At 43.7% G+C, this 7,017-nt stretch overlaps 1 long non-coding RNA gene across 1 annotated transcript; it reads left to right on the plus strand.

Moving 5' to 3' along the window:
- The first annotated feature begins 1,364 nt into the window (after positions 1-1,364).
- On the plus strand, positions 1,365-5,155 carry LOC117068253. The gene is made up of 3 exons (XR_004431048.1): positions 1,365-1,446; positions 3,087-3,202; positions 4,508-5,155. It is a non-coding gene; the product is annotated as an uncharacterized LOC117068253 (long non-coding RNA).
- Positions 5,156-7,017: the final 1,862 nt, after the last annotated feature.

Consider the following 7,017-nt stretch of genomic DNA (forward strand, 5'->3'; position numbering starts at 1 on the left):
CACTTCCCAGGTTCAAGTGATTCTCGTGCCTCCGCCTCCTGAGTAGCTAGGACCACAGGGACTCGCCACCACTCCTGGCTAATTTTTGTATTTTTAGTAGAGATGAGGGTTTCACCATGTTGGCCAGGCTGGTCTCGAACTCCCGACCTCAGGTGATCCACCCACCTTGGTCTCCCAATGTGCTGGGATTTCAGATGTGAGCCACTGCACCCAACCAGGAATGGTATCTTCTTTGTAGTTTCTGTTCCTTGAGTCTATTGTTAATAGTCAATCCATTAATAAACCAGTATAAGCCAAAGTGTGGAGAGGAACACGAACACATGTAACTTATAGTTCTGCTCACAAGGAATTTACAATCTATGTGAAGAGAACAAAGTAAAATGAATGAAATAATAGTGAACCATGGCCAGGCATGGTGGCTCACACCTGTAATCCCAGCACTTTGGGAGGCTGACACAGAAGGATTGCTTGAGCCCAGGAGCTTAAGATCAGCCTGGGCAACCAGGAGTGAGACTTTCTCCCTCTACAAAAAAAGTATATTTATTTATGTATGTATTTATATATTTTTTTGAGACAGGGTCTCATTCTGTTACCCAGGTTGTAGTGCAGTGGTGTGATCTCAGCTCATGGCAACGTCTGCCTTCCAGGCTTCAGTGATCTACCCACCTCGGCTTCCAAGGTAGCTGGGACTACAGGTGTATGCCACCATGCCGAGCTAATTTTTAAATTTTTTGTATCTCACCATGTTGCCCAACCTGGTCTCGAACACCTGGGCTCAAGTGATCCACCTGCCTGGGCCTCCCAAAATGCTGGGATTACAGGCATGAGTCACTGTGCCCAGACTCTACAAAAAAATTTTAAAAATTAGCCAGGCATGGTGGCACATGCCTGTAGTCCCAGCTTCTTGGGAGACTGAGGTGGGAGGATTGCTTGTGCCCCAGGAGGCTGCAGTGAACTATGATTGCACCACTGTACTCCAGCCTGGGCTACAGAGAGAGACCCTGCTCCAAAAAAAAGAAGAAAGGAAGGAGAGGAGAGGAGGGGAGGGGAGGGGAGGGAAGGGGAGGGGATAGTGAACCACTTATAAGAGTAAAAAATATAGATGCTCACCACTTTCCTCAGCATCTTTTGCTCGAAACTCAGCCAATTATTTCTCATTCTGTATCCATCTCTGAAAGGTCATATTATTAATTGAAATACTTCACTCACTCCCCACTTATTCATGCCATTTTCTCAGTAAATGTGTGATCCATCCCTCTAGATGGATGGAATATATTTATTGACTCATTGGTTTTGGGCCACACAACCTACTTTAACCAGTGAAAAATGGGAAGTGACAATGTGCCAGTTCTGTGCCTAGGCCTTAAGAAGCCACATGTGTTCCTGCCTGCCCCTCTGCTATACGAATGAAAAGAACATGTGTAAGAAGATTAGAGATACATGGAGGTAAGTCAGGTCATCCCAGCTAAGCCTGCCTAGATCAGCTGACACCCAGACAACGCCTAGATGCATGAGCAAAATGGCACCGTATGCTATAAAGAATTTATGGGCTGTTTGTTACGCAGTAATAGCTAACTGACACACATGCTCTAGGTTGGATTTAGCTGACTCTCACAGCCCTCGTAGTGTTTTATTGCACTTAGCTATCCATATATCCTGTCTCTTCTACTATACTGTGACATCTTACTGGGATTTTTCATCTTTCTATCCCCAGCACCTAACCCGTCTCTAGCTCACAACGTACACTCAATATATGCTTGTTGAGTAAAAATCCGGGAGAAAGAATGAGTAAATGAATAGAATTAGCCATATGGATTTTGATTTCTAAATTGTCCTTGAACAGCTGGGCACGGTGACTCATGCCTGTAATCTTAGCACTTTGGGAGGCCAAGACGGGTAGATTTCCTTGAGCTCATGAATTCAAGACCAGTCTGGACAACATGGTGAAACCCTGTCTCTACCAAAACTGTAAAAAATTAGCCAGGCGTGGTGGCGTGCACTGGTGGTCCCAGCTACTCAAGAGACTAAGGTGGAAGGAACCCTTGAGCCTGGGTGTGAGCCGTGATCACAACACTGCATGCCAGCCTGAGTGACAGAGTGAGACCCTGTCTCAAAAAAAATAAGAAAAATAAATAAATAAATTGTTCTGGTAGGTTCAAAAGAACTTGTTATGCAGGAAGGAGGGGAGGAAGTTTATAAAACTGCTTTCAAAATTTTAAATACTGTATAAATTATTGCATGACTTTGTCTATATGTATGTTGAAACGGTACATAAAATAACAATCTATCTAGCATATCTATTATTATAATAGTGCCTTTAACATCACCTCCCAAAAAACAACCAGCCAAGATACACCTTACCTTAAAATGAAACATTTTTTCAGGTATTGATCAATGAAAAAAAAATATTTTTAAAAATGCTTGGTAGAAGCCAGGCATGGTGTCTCATGCCTGTAATCCCAGCACTTTGGGAGGCTGAGGTGGGCAGATCGCTTGAGGTCAAGAGTTTGAGACCAGCCTGGCCAACATGGTGAAACTCCATCTCTACTAAAAATACAAAAAGTAGCCCAGCGTGGTCTCACATGCTTGTAATCCCAGCTACTTGGAATGCTGAGGTATAAAAATCACTGGAACCTGGGAGATAGAGGTTGCAGTGAACTGAGATGGAGATCCTGCCATTGCACTCCAGCCTGAGTGACAGAGTGACAATCTGTCTCAGAAAAAAAAAAGAAGCAGCCCGGGCGCAGTGGCTCGTGCCTGTAATCCTAGCACTTTGGGAGGCCGAAGACGATGGATCACCTGAGGTCAGGAGTTTGAGACCAGTCTCTACTTAGGAGGCTAAGGCAGGAGAATCACTTGAATCTGGGATGTGGAGGTTGCAGTGAGCTGTGATCATGCCACTTCACTCCATTCAGCCTGGGTGACAGAGTGAGACTCCGTCTCAAAACAAACAAACAAACAAAAAACTTGTTAGGTAGGAAATGTGTGTTTGAGTCCATGGGGAAAAGAATTTGATTGATCTGGATAGTTGCTTCGCTCCCAGGAAAATGTTTTCACTCATCCAAAAAACGTGTGTCCCTTCCCAGGGACCAGGGCAAAGCACTAATGGCACCGTGGAGGGAGTTATCACAGGAGCAGCAGAGGACAAAGTGATCATGCCTGCGGATACCTAGGGTTACAAAATCATCTGCTATCTTCCTAGGTAAATGTGTTGCTCATATGGGAGGAATGCACAATGGAACATTTTTTCTAAATAAAAAATATATTTCAACAGAGCACAATCACACTGCTATCTGTTTTATAGATGGAAAAGTAAATCTCACAACTTCCTTGAAATAAAAACATGAGACTGGCCTAAAGTTTTCTAAGCAATTTTACAGTAGTTTGACAACTGTTTGTCCTTCTTTTCCAGGGCGTTAAACTGGCCTCCATTTATGATGACTTTTAAACACAAAGAAGAATGTGTATTGTTTATAGTAAAAGGAAATCTCCGATTTTAGAAATTTCTTTTTCACATGCTCTGTATTTGCTATAGACTGAATGTTCATGTCCCCACAAAATACATACATTAAAACCTAATCGCCAGTGCAATGGGCTAGGAACTGGGGCCTTTGGGAGGTGATTAGGTCATGAGGGTGGAGTCCTCATGAATGGGATTAGTGTCCTCATAAAAGAAACCCCAGGCCAGGCGCAGTGGCTCAAGCCTATAATCCCAGCACTTTGGGAGACTGAGGCAGGTGGATCACCTGAGGTCGGGAGTTCAAGACCAACCTGACCAACATGGAGAAATCCCATCTCTACTAAAAATACAAAAAATAGCCGGGCATGGTGGCGCATGCCTGTAATCCCAGCTACTCTGGAGGCTGAGGCAAGAGAATCGCTTGAACCTGGGAGGCGGAGGTTGCGGTGAGCCAAGATCGCACCATTGCACTCCAGCCTGGGCAACAAGAGCAAAATTCTGTCTCAAAAAAAAGAGAGAGACGCCAGAGAGTTCCCCTGTCCCCTTCTGCTATGCAAGATTAGAGCAAGAGACAGCCATTTATGAACCAGGAAGTGGGCCCTCACCAGAGGCTGAATCTGCTATTGCCTTGTTCTTGAAATTCACAGCTACCAGAACTGGGAGAAATGGATTTCTGTTGTTTATAAGCCACCCAGGCTATGATATTCTGTTATAACAGCCGCAGTGGACCAAAACAGTATTTAATCATTCATTTAATGGCAAGTTAAAACAAAAGAATTTGGGATTTTAAGACAGTCACAAATTGTGTTTTAATCAGATCATATTCTTTGGTTTGTTAGCCTATTTGGAGGTGGTAAAACAAACAAAAGCGAAAAATTTTCAAAAGTTCTATATGAAAACTAAATCTCTTTCCCACTGTAAGTCTGAAATTATGTTTCCTCCCCAGAGGCACACTCTCATAAGCATTTTATATGTGTTTAAATTTTAAACAAACACAAACCTTCTAACACCTGCTGTTTCGTATCTTGTCTTTTTCATGTGGGAAAGAAAAAGATCTTGGAGCTCATTCCATAAGTGACTTGCATTTCAACAGGATTCTTCAAAAGTGACAAGAAAACACAGGAAACCAACACCATTTTGAATCGTTTTCTCATGAAGCTGATTGGCAAGCATTCCTTCATGAAATCACTCAGCACGTAATCTGGCATTCATGAGCTGTATGTATGGAAAACTCAAGGAGTCTGAGGTGTGAGCAATCAACTGAAGGCACATCTTGTAATGGCCATTGATTCTGTGAACATTAGCAGCATTAATATGTGCTTTGTGATAATAGAAGGTTTGTCATTTCAATGTCACCGTTGGAGATTATGAGGCATAGAAAAGTATAGAGTAGGGAAATGCAAATTAAAATAACTATGAGACACAATTTCAGAGCCATTAGATTGGCAACTTTTTCAATCCTGATAACACTAACTGTGGTGAGGGTGGAGAACCAGAAACAGGCTTTTATACTCAGTCTGTGGGAGGGAAAAATTGGAATAATTACAATAGAGAACAATTTTGCAGTGCTTAGTAAAGTTGATATGTACATAATTTCAATTCACCAAATATACTTTTTTTTTTAAGCAGGTTTTTTTGTTGTTCTTTTTGAGACAGAGTCTTGCTCTGTTGCCCAGGCTGGGGTGCAGTGGTGCGATCTCGGCTCACTGCAACCTCTGCCTCCTGGGTTCAAGCGATTCTCATACATCAGCCTCCTGAGTAGCTGGAATTACAGATGTGTACCACCACGCCCAGATAATTTTTTGTATTTTTAAGAGAGACGGGGTTTCTCTATGTTGGCCAGGCTGGTCTCAAACTCCTGACCTCAAGTGATCTGCCCACCTTGACCTTCGAAAGCGTTGGGATTACAGGCATGAGCTACCACGTCCAGGCAAATTTACTTCTGTATAAATACCCAAGCAAGTTCTTGAGCTTATGGGTCAGTGCGTGTGTACCTAAGCCTGTTCATTGCAACATTTCTTGGGATGGTAAAACAATGGAATACTACAGAGTAGTTCAAATAAATGCATGAATTAGGCTGGGCACGGTGGCTCACGCCTGTAATCCCAGCACTTCGAGAGGCCAAGAGAGGCAGATCACTTGAGGTCAGGAGTTAGAGACCATCCTGGCCAACATGGTGAAACCCCGTCTCTACCAAACATACAAAAATTAGCTGGGTATGGTGGTGCATGCCTGTAATCCTAACTACTCAGGAGGCTGAAGCAGGAGAGTCGCTTGAACCCAGGAGGCAGAGGTTGCAGTGAGCCGAGATGGCTCCACTGCACTCCAGCCTGGGCAATAAGAGTGAGACTCTGTCTCAAGAAAAACAAACAAAAATAATGTAAAAGCATGATACCATTTAAGAGAATTTGTAAAACACACAAATAATGCTTTGTGTTGTTTGTGGACATGTATTCTCCAGCTGTCACATCCTCCTCCTGGCCTTCTCTGCCTCCCTCTGGCCCTAGGAAGCTTTATGGACTTTATCAGGGAACTCTTTTCTTTGTCTTTGGTTGGGTTCATCCAATGGGAAGCACCAGTAAGAGTCTGAGGGGAGAATAAGAGAGAGGCAGGGGGAATTAACTCTGGTCCTCTCCTTGCCTACTCCCTCTTTGCCAGGGGTTTGCAGAGGCTGCGTTTGTTCACTGAAGACCACAAGTACTGTCGGTAACCCTCTGCTACAGTGGCAAGTCTTTCTGAGTTCTGTAGCAGGGGACCTTCAGTTGCTACCCCCAAGATGCTTCACCATCCCTTGCTGAGGTCCCTTATTGCAGCCTCCACATTTGCAAAGGGAACTTTTATGAAATTGTCTTCCATGACCCCGTTTGCACACACCTGTCAAGTCCCTGAATGATGCACATATGTATGTGGGGAGATTTAAAACTATGCTCACTAGTTGACCGGGTGTGGTGGCTCACATCTATAATCCCAGCACTTTGGGAGGCTGAGATGGGAGGATTGCTTGAGGCCAGGAGTTCAAGACCAGCTTGTTCAACATAGCAAGATCCTGTCCCTATTATTTAAATAAAAAGAAAAAGAAAAAACGAAGTAAATAAAACTATGCTCACTAATGATATCTCTCAGTTCAGGAAGCTGGTTACCTCTGCAAAAGGAAGTACAAGAAAGACTGGGGCAGGGTGGAAGGAGTTAACTGTAGTTGCATAGTTTTTCTTTTTTAAAATTTAATTTAATTAATTTATTTCTTTGACATGGAGTCTAGCTCTGTTGCCTGGGTTGGATGGAGTGCAGTGGCAAGATCTCGGCTCACTGCAACCTCCACCTCCCGGGTTCCAGCAATTCTCCTGCCTCAGCCTCCTGAGTAGCTGGGATTACAGGCATGTGCCACCACGCCCGGCTAATTTTTGTATTTTCAGTAGAGTTGAGGTTTCACCATGTTGGCCAGACTGGTCTCAAACTCCTGACCTCAGGTGATCCACCTGCCTCAGCCTCCCAAAGTGCTGGGATTACAGGCATAAGCCACTGCACCCAGCCAGTTTTATTTTTTTAAGTACATATAT

The sequence above is a fragment of the Trachypithecus francoisi genome, unplaced genomic scaffold (genome assembly GCF_009764315.1).
Source record: "Trachypithecus francoisi isolate TF-2019V2 unplaced genomic scaffold, Tfra_2.0 Lachesis_group21, whole genome shotgun sequence".
Taxonomy (NCBI): Eukaryota; Metazoa; Chordata; class Mammalia; order Primates; family Cercopithecidae; genus Trachypithecus; species Trachypithecus francoisi.